Source organism: Lissotriton vulgaris, chromosome 6, assembly GCF_964263255.1.
Source record: "Lissotriton vulgaris chromosome 6, aLisVul1.2, whole genome shotgun sequence".
Taxonomy (NCBI): Eukaryota; Metazoa; Chordata; class Amphibia; order Caudata; family Salamandridae; genus Lissotriton; species Lissotriton vulgaris.
The window spans coordinates 555,822,049-555,836,509 of record NC_141694.1 but is presented as its reverse complement, the minus strand read 5'-3'; the positions used below and the strand labels follow the sequence as shown (position 1 = coordinate 555,836,509).

Genomic DNA, 14,461 nt, shown 5'->3' with positions numbered 1-14,461 from the left:
AACCCAGCATCCACCTCCAACCTACCCTGCAAAGAAACTGGAACAAAATCACCACGGACCAAATCTCCGCATCGCTCCTTCGAAACACCCCAGCCCTCTCTTCTAACGCTAACGAAGCCGCCGCCAACCTCACCCTATGGTTATCCAACACCGCCGACACCTTAGCACCACTGAAAAAACGTCAAAACAAACCTGGCAGCAAGAAGGCCTCATGGTTCAACGATGATCTCAAGAAGTCCAAGAAACTCTGCCGCTCCCTTGAAAAGGCCTGGAAAAAAGACCCAACCACTAGCACCAAGGACGCCTTCAAAAACGCCACCCGCACTCACCACCAACTAATCCGAAAAGCCAAGAAAACAGCATTCAAGGATCGACTTGACAACAACGCCCACAACAGCAAGGAACTTTTCAACATCGTCAAGGAATTTTCCAATCCCTCGGCCAACTCCAACGACATCACCCCCTCTCAAACCCTCTGCGACTCCCTAGCCTCATTTTTCCACAACAAGATTGCAGACATCCACAACAGCTTTGACAAGCAACCCGGAAACCAACCCACCCTACCATTTGCTGATCATCTTCCCCCCGTGAACACCCTTAACGACTGGAACCCAATCTCCACTGAGGACACCATCCGCCTGATGAATTCCATCCACTCAGGTTCCCCCACAGACCCATGTCCTCACCACATCTTCAACAAAGCAGACACCGTCATAGCACCGCACCTCCGAGACGTCATCAACTGCTCCTTCAACTCCGCCACCTTCCCGGAAGACTGGAAACACGCTGAACTCACCGCCCTTCTGAAAAAACCCACAGCGGACCCCACCGAACTCAAAAATTACCGCCCCATCTCGCTTCTTCCATTCCCGGCCAAAGTCATCGAGAAAGCTGTCAACAACCAGCTCGCCGCCTTCCTCGAAGCCAACAAATCCCTCGACCCCTCACAATCTGGCTTCCGAGCAAAACACAGCACTGAGACCGCCCTCATCGCAGCAACAGACGACATCCGAACTCTACTGGACAATGGAGACACAGTCGCCCTCATCCTCCTTGACCTCTCTGCAGCATTCGACACAGTCTGCCACAGCACCCTTTTACAACGCCTCAATAACATCGGAATCCAAGGAAAAGCACTTGAATGGATCACCTCGTTCCTCACCGGAAGAACCCAGAGAGTCCGCCTTCCACCATTCAAGTCCGAGGCCTCTGAAGTCATATGCGGCGTACCACAAGGATCCTCACTCAGTCCCACCCTCTTCAACGTATACATGAGCCCCCTCGCGGCCATCGCACGCCAACACAACCTCAACATCATCTCTTACGCGGATGACACTCAACTGATCCTTTCTCTCACCGATGACCCCAGCACCGCCAAAACTAACCTACACGAAGGAATGAAAGAAGTTGCCGAATGGATGAAACAAAGCCGTCTGAAACTGAACTCAGACAAAACAGAAGTCCTCATCTTAGGTACATCCCCCTCTGCATGGGACGACTCCTGGTGGCCGGAAGCCCTCGGAAAAGCACCCATACCGACAGACCACGCACGGAACCTAGGCGTCATCCTGGATTCTTCACTCTCAATGAACAGACAAGTCAGCGCCGTATCCTCTTCCTGCTTCAACATTCTTCGCATGCTCAGAAAAACATTTCGCTGGATCCCACCCGAAACAAGGAAAACAGTCACCCACGCTCTGGTCACGAGCCGACTGGACTACGGAAACACCCTCTACGCAGGTACTACCGCAAAACTCCAGAAGAAACTCCAACGAATCCAAAACGCCTCAGCCAGGCTCATATTAGACATCCCACGCAACGAACACATCTCTGGTCACCTTAAAGACTTCCACTGGCTACCCGTCAATAAGAGGATCACTTTCCGACTGCTTACCCACGCACACAAATCACTCTACGACATCGGACCAGAATGCCTCAACTCACGACTGTCCTTTTACACCCCCTCCCGCCACCTACGTTCTTCCAGCCAAGCCCTCGCCACTGTACCTCGCATCAACAAGACCACCATGGGAGGCAGATCCTTTTCATACCTGGCTGCTAAAACATGGAACTCACTCCCCGCTTACCTTCGCCTTACCCAGAACCACCTAGCATTCAGAAAGCAACTTAAAACGTGGATATTTGACAAGTAATCCTCCTCCCCTTCCTAAGCGCCTTGAAACCCTCTGGGTATGTAGTGCGCTATATAAATTCTATGACTTGACTTGACTTGACAAAGCAGGTGTGACTAAAATACATCAAATCATGACATTAGAACAGCCGGAGCTCTCCGCGCACGTCTCCATCCCCACCGCTGCTCAAAACTGAAAAGCTGGCAGAAAGGAAATAACAGATTTGCTGTCAGGTAGGAAATTACGAGGTCAGACCTAGTTGAGCCCTAGGTTGCCTCCTCATTGTAAAGCGGGACTATTTCCCGTGCACACCCACCCCTTCTGTATATTGTGCCTACTACGTCTCCCTCTGCTATTGGTTTGACTATATGGAGTGCTCTTTTAATTTAGTGTCAGCCTTAGGACAGATTTCCTCTTGCCAAGATAAAAAAAAAATCGAAATCTTGAATCACATTCCAGGTCCTTAAACATCTATTAATCCTTTCTGGAGTGCGTATATAAAAGATCATCCGTCAACATGATTTACATTCAGGAACACAAAAACTGCCCAAAAATGTATCAGTGATAGTAAATATGCATGTATTTACTACTTTTACTAAATCGTCTCCCTATACTTACAGAAATCACTACATTGTCAGGGTTTTAAATGAGGGGGGGGGGATGTGGCGTAACGTTGGAGCTGGTGGAACTGTGTCCAGTCTTGCGTCGGTTCAACATCCTGGGATTCTTGGCAAACCACTTATTCCCACTATGAAAATAAAATAAGTTATTGTGTCTTGGTGTAATGTAACTGGTGCTCCTGTAAAGCCCTCAAGTGCCTTGTGGTCGAACTTGCGCTATATAAAACTGCAAACAAAATTAAAGTGACCCTCCAACTTCCTGGCGTAGAACAACATAGAACGTTACATTATTTACGTTTGTAGTGTCTATTTTTGCTATCTATGGTGTTGCTTGCATCCTGGTTGTAAATATGCAATGTCGAATGCATGATCTTCCCTCTGCACCGCGGTTTTACTGACATAATTTTTCCGATCTTGGGACGTCTGAGAATAAATATTTTTGAAGGATATTGGTTCATTTTAGGTGACTCTTCACCTCTTCCGGAACATCTCTGCTCCCCGCCACTAACCGCTCGCTCCTCCTGCTGTTAAATATTTTTGTGTCTCGTGACCCCGTCCACCCTGGCAGCATTGTTAAAGACTGCATCTGGGACAATTAGACTTGGCCAGTGAGTCTGCATAGCGACCCTCCTCCCCCTGGGGCTCCCTAGTAAATAGCTGCACGGTGAGCATGGATACAGCAAGGGGTGTGCGGCGCTAGAACCTGCACCTGAGACATTTTGCCCACACACATCGTAGCAGCTCTTTGGTGGCCGGCGTGACTGGCTAAACAGGTGGGTTACATCTGGATGCACATAATATTTATAAGCCTGGTATACCCCCCAGAAAATTCCAGTTGACCAGTTGCAAATCGTTTCTGGTGCTGCATACTGCACCCAACGGGTGCTGGCGGAAGAAAGAAACGAGAAATGTAGGCTGGTTAAACAAGATCTGGTAAAATCAGTAAATCAGAGACCCATGACCGGTTCCAAGATGCAGCTAGAATTTTCTTCAGATCAGTACATTATTTGCCCCAAAACTGACCTGCCTCCAGAAGAAACCATTTGCAACTGGTGAACTGGAAAATCCACCATGACTTCTGTAACATGTCTAGTAAAAACATATTTGACGCGTCCTCCTTCAGAACAGCGTTAGTTGGAAGCTTTGGAAAGCCTGTCCCTGTTTGAAACATTGATGTCGGGCGGGTATACAGGACAGAACGAGAGTACAATAGAAGCGAGAGGGTGAGGGGATACATGTGTTGGAGAAGGATCCTTTAACGGGCGAGAGGTGGCTGAGATTTGGAAAGCAGAACATTTTGTAAACAAGCATTTGCAATGCAATAGGTCTCGCAGGCACCCGAGTTTAAGCTAATGTCATTGTAAATGACAATGCCTTTTATTTATGTTTTTAAAATGAAAACAAAAATAAAAGGCATTGTTATTTGCAATGTCAGTAGCTCAAACTCGTTATGTCTGTGAGAGCCTGCCAAAGGATGAAACATGCGACCACATCACAGGCAGAGCTCAGATCGACAAAGGCAACATAAAGGTTGCCCTTGTCAATGAATACAGTACGCCAAGAGATCAGGAGAAAACAAAATACCTGTTCAATGTTAGAGACGTTCGTCCAGAAGCCCGGTTGGAATGTTCATTTCAAGCCTCCAGTCCTGAATTTTGGCAAGCATGCAATGACAGAAGGCTTTTTTTAATACAGTCAATTATACTGATATGTCTATAGTTGTTTGGTTGGGACCTGTCACCCTTTTTATCGGTAGGCCTTACAATGGTCCCTTACCATGACTCAGGAATGGGAGCCCCTGCAGCAATTGCGTTGGCAATGGTTAGAATGTAATGAGTCCAAACTTCCAAGTCCGAAATAAATGCGTCAGCAGGAACGGCATCCGGGCCTGCAGCCCTTCCCCTTGCAACAGCTGACAGAGATTGAACCACAGCTGAGATGTCAAACAGGGGAGTGGAAGGGAAAGGGCAGAATAGAGCGAGAAGAGTATCGTTGGGGATGCTTAGGGGAACATTTGAGTATAAATTGCTGAAATAATCAGCCCAAGCAGAGGGGAGCATCATTGTTTACAGATTCCGATGCAGCCGAGACCCCATCACTTAAGTCTAGCTGCCAAATAAGGTAAAGTCTCTGTCTACACAAGCATCGTTGAGAGCGCTCCACCTCCATGCGTCCCAGTTTTTTTCAGCTAGACTAATGGCATTTTATATGCGTTCCTGGCCCGGAAGATACAAGGCATATCTCTAGTTTTACCTGCTCTTCTTAAAGAGCATTGGAGCTTACGTCATTCCTTGTTAACCCACAAGCATGTCTTGGTAATGCTGTGCTTTTTGGTGATGACTGAGACAGTGAGGTGCCCTAATATATGATCGAAGAAGGCTGCATGAGAAAGAATCAGTTTACCAGGGGCGGCAAGATGTCCGGTCTCTATCCTTGACATGACATCATTAAGATCAGCAGTGAGGGCGATCTGCCATTTGGCTCTACTTAAGGTGGTACTTGTCTGAGGCCACTGCAATGTCCCTAGTAGGAAGGGGCAGACCTAGAACGGGAGAGCTAGTTGTGTAAAAAGCCTGCATTGGCAGGGAGAGGGGATTATGATAACTTTCAGTTCTCTCTAAAAGGGACATGTCAGTGACAGGCCACCATAGCCTTATACCAATTAAAATATTGATTCTACTGGTGTGAAGAGATTTGTTAAATGTGTGGGCTTTGGCAGCCCTGAGCACATACTCGATTGTTAGGGCATTCAGTTGGAGAGCAACCTGTGACCATCTGCGGATTGGTGGGATTTCCTGAGGGAAATGGCTCAGGCCTCGTCCTTACTTTTTGTGCTAGAATGTGTTAAATTCGCCTGCCAATATAACATGTTGTTTATTAGTGCGCTGATCATGTTAGCTTTGTAACACCTAAATGGTGTGTGACCCCGTCCTTCTCCTGGTCCCTCTCATGTAAAAATGTAAGATAATTACCCTTGGCTTGGACTTGCTACTAAGTTTGATTGCCAGGATGTCGGGCTAGTCAATACAAAGTTGGCAAGTTTGACAGTTGAGAGAGACTCTAACTCAGGGGACTAAACCCCAATACCTCATCCAAAACTAATTTAAATTGTGTGTTCAGCAACACATCTAACACTTCTACACTGTGTTCTTCCACCTCTCGTCTCCTAACAGCACTGCCCTGCTCATCACACCCACGATTCTCCACCCGAGTGCATCTAGAGAAGGAAGTATCTCTAAAACATGAGCACAACAAGATGCTTCTCATCTCATGGAACGTGAATAGTCTTAGTCAGCACTCCGCGATAGGAACTCTCTTGTTGAAGACCATGAGGTGGTCCCTAAAATGAATTCATAGGCCTGGTTATCTTATTTATTTTATTTTATGGGTTTTGTATAGCGCCTGAATCACCCCCTGAGGGGTATCTCTGCACTGTGCCTGTGCTGCTGAACGGGCTGACAAGCAATAATAGAATAGGATGGACTTAAGAAGTTTCCTGAAGCGCAAATAGTCAGGGCATTGTCTTAGGAGAATGTGGAGCTGGTTACAGTAAAGGGGAGCGAGGTAAGAAAAAGACCCCCCCCCCCTTGTTTTCCTGACCCTGGGGACTAAAAGAAGCGATTTGCTTCCTGCCCTCAGGGTCCTGATAGGAACATAATGCTTGAGTTTCCTAGAGATGTAAAGAGGGCCTTTTTTATGCAAGGCCTTATGGACGATACAGCAAACTTTGAATTTGAAACGCTTATGAATTGGAAGCCAGTGGAGCTGTTGAAGGAGGGGAAGGGGAGCAGTTTTGATCGGGGCGTTCATGGAGAGGCGCGCCGCGGTGTTCTGGTCCACCTGCCACCTGCTTAGTGACGACTCGTTAGCGGAGACCAGGAGAGCGTTGCAATAGTTGAGACGGCTCATTACCATGGTCTGAATGAGGATTTTACGGGTGTAATCTGGAAGAAAAGGGAAGACTCGCCATAGCAGGCCCAACACATAGAAGCAGGTGCTATTCCTTCAATCCCTAGACAGAGTGGCAGACCCTCTGGTGGCGTTTAGTCACCTGAGTTAGAGTCTCTCTCAACTCTCAAATTCGTCAACTTTGTATCGACCTGCCCAACATTCAGGAAATCAAACTTAGTAGCAAGTCCAAGCCAAGGGTAATCCTCTTTAATGTTTACCTGAGAGGGTCCAGAAGAGGGGCGGCATCACGCACCATGTAAGTGTTAGAAAGCTATCTTGATCAGCGCACTGATGAACAACATCTTATATTGGCTGTGTGTAGGGGCCACCTGTGATGGAGATGGGTCAACCGGGGGCCTGGGATGAGATGAGGACAGGAGTTGGGCGAAAATTCCTACATAGACCTTGCAGGAGGCTAGCAACTGGTTCATAGTGGTTATCAGCTAAGAAAGCAATGGTTTTAGTGCTCCCACCACCTTGTTTAGTTCGTGTTCAAAGGAAGTGACAACATCCTCATTCGAACTGCGGATGCCAGTCACATTATGCTCCACAGAGAGGCCTGCAAGTTTATTACTACCTGAGTCGAAATCAATGACCTGCTCAATTGGTGTCTCAGACAGAGGGGCAAAGCGATTGCTGCAAGGGAGGACACTATCAGGAGAAAATGGAGTCGGTGAAACAGAACTGGCGGGAGGGAATTGTGTACGTGGAGCAACTTGAGCAGCAGTGATATGTTCTTGGCCCTGCTTCAGAGATCTCGTAAACATCCAGAGGATTTTCTTCTGGTTCTGCAGAGCGGGAGGCTAAGGGGGCTAGAGTGAGGAATGCTCTGGGCAGGAGCTAAGATCTGCTCGCACTCAGAAAGTAAATGTCTATCCTGTCTAAAACACAGTTATCCTCAGCAGATATTTGTTTTTTGGGGAGTTTTGCTGCCCCTGACCCTCCCTCCAAGGCCTTTCTTTTCCCCATAGGCAAGCGCCGGCAAGCCTAAGAGCAAAATACATACTAATGAGGTGTAAATACGGACAGCAAAGTAGCAACAAGTTCCTCTCAGTCAACTGAAGTGTGAGTTAACGGATGATGGACATGCAGGGTAAACTAGGCCACAAACAACAGTACCTTAGGGTGTAAGAGGCGTTAAAGGGGTGGTCCAGCCCAACCTCCTCTGGTCTCCGAAAGGCCCATCCTTGGCCTAGACCTTGCCCGGGGGCTTCCCGTGCCACAGAAGTCCTCCAAGCGCTTTATAGCATGTCAGTGGCAACTGCAAGTGGCAGGAGTCAGGCCCCTCCTCGCGGGCCAGTGAAGGATGGGAAATGGAGTCCCTTAAGTGAATGGCTGCAAGAGACCCGAGCAAACTGCATCCCATGCCATGGGAGCCCTCAAAGCACTTTGTAGCGTGTCGGAAGCAATGGGAGGCAGCAGAAATCATGCCCCTCATCTCAAGCCAGTGAAGGATGGGAAATGGAGTCCCTTCAGTGAATAGAGGCAAGAGTCCCCAGAATACTGCGTTCTGTGCGGCTGGAGTCCTCAAAGCACTTTATAACGCGGCAGCAGCAACGTGAGGCGCCAGAAGTTGGGTCCCTCCTCTCAGGACAGTGGAGGATGTGAAAAGCATGTCCCTCCTCCCGCGCCGCTGGTGTCCTCAAAGCGCTTTACAACACGTCGGTCGAAGCGTGAAGTGGCAGGAGTCAGGCCCCTCCTTTTGGGCCAGTGGTGGATGGGAAATGCGAGTTCCTCCAGTGATTGGCGGCAAGAGACCCCAGCACACTGCATCCCAAATTCAGTCGGCAACCCTTGGCTTCAAAAGAGGAAGAAAGGCTTTATCGTCTGGATCCCAAGACAGTACTCAATTTTTACATTGATTGTACCAAGGAACATCTGGTGGGCGATCAATTGTTTGTGGGTTTCTCTGGGGCAAAGGCATGGGTCATCATTCAATGGATGCTCCTCTGCATTAAGATCTGGTACACATTGGCTAAGAAGCAGCTTTTTGAAGGCATACACACTCAGTCCACCTCAGCCAAAGCTACTACCACTGCATTGACCAGGGGAGTACCTGTCTTGAATATTTTTCAGGCAGTTGTGTTCATTAGTGCATACCTTTATAAAGCAATACTACCTCAACAGCCATGTCAGTCGAAATTGGCATTTAGCCCAATCAGTCCTGTTGAACTTTTTAGTCTGCGCCATCCCTCCGAGCACCCACCTTTGGAGGTACTGCTTTGGTATCTGTTGAAATCTGTTGAAAGGTGAGTGGTGTTCGAACTGTCCCTAAGAAGAACAAGTTACTTACCTTCTGCCCTTTATGTTGGATATCTTATCTAACTGCAGATTTCTCACCACCCTTCCACCTCCCCATTCTGTAGTATGCGCTCTTCTGTCTAAAATGATCCTGGTTTAGGAATCTGCTCACTTTGATAAATTTTCTGGACGCTGAACCGTTCACCAACAAAACTGACATCAATGTGCATACGTGACACTTATATGTGGCTCTGTTAATTTCTTCTGGAGCAGAATGGCTTTGATGCAGAATCAATTGGCCCCACCTGCTGGTGTGCAGGATCACTGCTTTAAAGGTTACCAATCCAGTCTGGCACCTGAGGATATTCACAAAGCGAGGAGTCTGCAGTTAGTAAGAGTATCCACTAGAAAGAGTGTTACCAAAGGTAAGTAACCTGTTCTTCTTAGTTCAAAGCCAGAATATTGCTGTCAAATTACATTGGTGTGCCATCTCAGCATCTTAGAAGAAATGTTGACAAATCTGTTTGTCAATACATCTTTATTTCCATTCCCAGAGCCATCACAAGTCATAACACCATTTGTAAAATGCATAAGTAGTTAAAGATCGTGCTTCCCAAATATTTTACAACCGGTATCCACTTTTTAGAACAACCAACGTTAGCGACCCACCAGTCGTTAATGGGCATGAGGTGGGCAGTTTTTCAATGTAACTAAAGCATCATGTGGTAGCACTTTGTGATTTACAGTCAGTATATTTTCCATTGAAATGGCCAGTAGCTTTGCACAGACATACAGTTTTAGGGATAATACTAACTGGCAGACTAATGATAATGTGTGGAATTCGGGTTTTGGTGAATATTTATCTTTTGTGCATTCCCAAGTGAAGTGTCTTGATTTGATTTCATCCTATTAATATGTCTATTTCATCACACTTACGAATGACAAAATAGGGGTGGAGAGAGGGGGGGGGGATCGGGGATCGGGGACTGCTGATCCGTCTGGGTGTGGAGGTTCAGTCGAAGAGCCAGGGCTTGAGGTCCTTCCTGAACTGTGTCAATGATGCAGATTGCCTGAGGTGGAGTGGCAGGGTGTTCCAGGTCTTGGCGGCGAGGTAGGAGACAGATCTTCTTCCGGTCTGATCTTGTAGATCAGTAGGACGGCAGCCGAGGTGGGCAGAGCGGAGTTGTCTGGCTTGTGTGTGGAAGGCGTGGCGGTGGTTCAGATATTTTGGTCCTGCGTCGTGGAGAGCTCTGCATAATTCCCTTTAAAAACTCCTCTAACTTTGCAATGAGAGAAAGAAGAGTAAACAAAAATCCCCATGTTAAAATAAGCAGAAAGAAGACATAGACTGACATTTGACCTCTATCTTTGAATCACCACAAAAGTGGCAAGATAAATACTTAAGTTAAAGGCTTCTCTATTTATAACTCAGACTTCCAGACTCACCAAAATCGGCTTGTGACTGACAAGTGGGTCTCGACCCACAGTTTGGGAAACACTGGATAAAAATATTCACATAATTGAATCACAATTCTTTCTCTCAGTTATCTTACTGCAACAGGAACCTCTGCACCTAGCTATTCTCAGGTATTTCATTACTGCCTATTGTTTAGAGGGTAGTCATTCCTTTTCCAAAAAGGCAGTGATGGTGCACTATACAAATTCTCATAACATGCTCATCAGAGTAAATCCTCGGGAGAGGTGTAGGCTGGAATCAAAATGTCTACCTTCTCCACTTCCATTGAATCCAGCAACTCTATTGGCTCCAAAAAATTTGATCATACCTCTTCCTCTTTGCTTATTATTTATTATTTTGAATTAGATAAGCTTTCTGTATTCCTATTGCCATCTGTTCAATGACTTAATAGTTTAACATGTTTTTTATAAGCATAATAATGTATTCAAAAAAGAGCTTCGCTTTCCACCTTACCTTTTCAAACCAGATATAATAAGGAATAAAGCCTGGCCTGTTTGGGTTTGACGTATGTAAACCTAAACACAGTTTATTCCTGTCTTCCCTCCAAGCAGTTAGTGATTTGAAAAAAATGTATTTGAGATCTAGGATCTATTTTAAAAATGTGATAAGAGTGAATCTATTCTCACAGAATTCCATCACTGTTCCTAAATTATTTCTTGGCACAACAGCTTGTGAGTTTATGAATTTGGTAGTGACATCAAGTTAATGACCAGTAAGCCAAGCCAAAAGGGTTATCATTCATACTCTCAACTCTGTCATACATGATAATTCTGTGCAGATATTGGAATTTCATATTTATCACATGGTAATTGATTGTGCTTTATGCTGGTCAAAAGTAGAATTGATCTATCAAACATTGCTCAACCTTTAGGTGTACATAGGACGTAATGTTTCTGAGGTGGGTCTATCTCACTTACCATTTTATTAGTACCTCTAATCGGTGTTCCCGTGTATGCACCCCAATTCTTCTGTATTACACCCACCCAAACAGTCTGTTTGGAAGAGAGGGTTCATCTGAGAGGTCAAATCTCCAATCAGTATGTGGTACAGTTTGGATGCCCACTTATCTGTATTAGTTGTTTTTTTCTTTAATCAAGAACAATGATCAGATGTTATAAATGAGGACTTGGAAGTGAAAGTAGATAGATAAGTATTATTGTAAGACCTTACCCCTTGTTCACTCCCCCTCACTCCCCATAGCAACCACTCTGACATTGGAAGAAAGAGGAACTCTTAGTGGCACCCAGTTTTTGAGGCAATCCTTTGGGCACTACATTCTCCCTTCTTCTGCCTGAAATGAAAAAGCTTAAGAACCCTCCCCATATATTGGTTTGCAGCGGTGTGTCTCTTGGTAAGAGGAGGTTTTAGTAGTTGCTTAAACAAATTCCAGTCACAATCAGAAAGCATATTAGGCAAACTATAAGAGTTCCAGATTAAAGGATGATAAATAGGATGAGTCGACATTCCAACAACCAAAATCCTGGAATGTATATTAGTCTCTTGCTCATTTTCTCTTTAATGGGATGAGGTATCGAGGTAATCCACTGCATCTTGACATGCACATCTCCCTCTGTTTAGTCAGTAGTTGACTTTGGAGACTCCCATGTCTTTGAAATCTTGGCACAGCGGCAGCCCCCCCCTCTCCCTGTTAGTCAATGATTAGTGTCTTAGAGTTGCCTACAAAATTAGTTACCTGACTATGAATTATTCCTGAAATTTTAATTGCATGATTGAGTCTTACCAAACCTCCCTATGAACCATTTAGAAATGTCACTGGAGAAATGTTTCTGATGCCAATTAAATCTGTCAAGAGAAACCATGGTAAGATTGCTCTTTTTGCTGCCAGCCGTTTTTTACACTATTCTTCATGGTGGCAAAGTAGTCTAATTCTAATTGCATTCCTAACTCTACTCCCATTTTTCACTTCAGTTAGTCACTCCTGCATTATTCTTTTCCGTTGCCTACAACGTTTTTTGAAGGACCCTAAATGTGGTGAGTGGGGGCAGGAAGTTTTTTAGACATTAGATGTCGGGATATCTTTTCAATTCTCTTTATGAGAGGCAGGCGCTTAGTGGAAATCTAAACATTTTGTTGTAGCATTTGTTCAAAATTGTGTTCATGAAACTAAATTTAAAGAATCAATTTCTAAATTGGCTGTTTACTGTGTTATATTTCCTGGTAGTCTGTGTCTCAGTAGTACCATTCTGACTGGTCGAGAGAAGTCAAAAGAAAGTCTACTAGCATTGAAGTACTATCTGGCAAAGAAGTTTGCCCTGGGCCTTAAAGCCCTTTGATCAATCTTACCACACCAGGAGGGATTGTATGACCAAAGTCTCTAAGAGCGTCTCACTCACTGGTGCAGAGGCTGATGTGGCAGCTTTCAGTGAGTACCACTTGCAATCTGCAGGGGCAGCAGCTGAGGGTCCTCTGCAACGGTGGGGGCAAGAGGAATTTGATGCCTTTTGGTTCCGCTCTTCAGTCATGGCTCGAGCCAAAGAATCACCACAATGGGCTCTTCTTTCTACAATGGCATCAACCAGGCTATGATCCTTGTCCGTTTTGATGACCCCCTCATGGTTGCAGGGTCACAACCCCTGCTCTTCACTGGGGCAGTAGCAGATTAATATGGCAGCACGTTTCTCTTCATGGCGACTCCCTCAGGCATACAGGGTCGCAGACCCTGCAGCCGCACACTGGCAGTCTTTGAAATTTGTTTAGAGGGGTCTGCTTCCTCTTGAAGTGCCCTTTCCTCTGCCTTTCCTCCAAAAGGCGGTCTGCCACAGCATGAACAAATCCAAATCTTATAGCCCAACAATACAAGCCTTGGGATTGACTAGAGAATCACACCTACAGGCTCACATCTGAGTGTCAGACACAGCTATATGTGTATCAAAAGGGTTAGCCCAGGGCACCTGCCCTACTCTTTATGATTCTCTTATGAACCCCAGCACCTTGCTGAGATGTACCGAGGTACCTCTCCAGTGACCTCTTAAGAGCACCCCCTGAAGTCTAGTGATAAGCCTGTCTATTCTTCCCACAGTGTGTGTCCCCCAGCCAGCTCACAGGAATGCGAAAATCCACACATCTGCTTGGGGGGGGATTACCCTACCTCCTCATGCTTTTCCAGTCAGCCATGGGCCTCCCAAATGGAACCCAGCTTTTTCTATGAATTGTACCATTCACATTCATACATAAACCTAGCAAATGCCTACAGCTCAGACTCATTGCACAGCACTACATACCTACTTGTTGTAGGCAAAGGATGAGTTAAGCTCGCAGCAGCAGAACTTTACAAGTGTGAGCCTTGAGCCCTCACTCCAGTGACCCAGGTAAAAAAGAAATCACTTTTACTAATCATTACACGGTATGCTCTCACCACTTTTTCATTCTGTTTAACTTCTGGAGTCTTTTGCAACAATGTGGGTAGTGTTTTGGGAGCCCCTTGTGGTCCAACAGCACCGCCGTCCGTGAGACAGGCCTATGTCATGGCCCACACACATTATCCATGTTCGCCCAGGGAAACAAAAATCAGCACCAGGAATCCAGATATCACTGCAGTTAGGGCATTCAGGGTAGTTAGTAGTACATGTCTGCCACCATGCGTGGGACTTTCCTTATGTTTGTCTGAACCCTGATTGAAAGGTGTGTGCCAGCTGGCTTTGTTATACATATTTTTGTAGTTAGTCTGATCGGATCTTTTCCAGAATTTTGCTGGTATATGGTTGGTTTGATATAATTCAGAAATTGGTGTCATGTTGGTTTCTTTAGTAGTAGAATTGATTTAGGACTCAGTCTACTCCCATGTATCAAGGAGTTAATCGTTATTTTCAAGTATGTGGCCAAAGAGGGAAAGATGTGGAGTCAGGGCAGGTTCTACTGGCAAATTAGACGCTCAGATTCCTTAAGGTAACTTATTAATCTACTCCACTGAAGCAGAATCAAAAGTAGTGAAAGATAATTTCAATCGATCAGTGTCTATGGATGTATGATGATAGCTGTAATAGGAATTGGCTACTAATTCCCATCTCTACCATTTTTTA

At 45.7% G+C, this 14,461-nt stretch overlaps 1 protein-coding gene across 1 annotated transcript in view; it reads left to right on the top strand.

Annotated features, from left to right (window-relative positions):
* Positions 1–14,461, top strand: part of IBTK (inhibitor of Bruton tyrosine kinase) — a 732,550-nt gene that overhangs the window by 654,824 nt on the left and 63,265 nt on the right. The window lies entirely within an intron of this gene.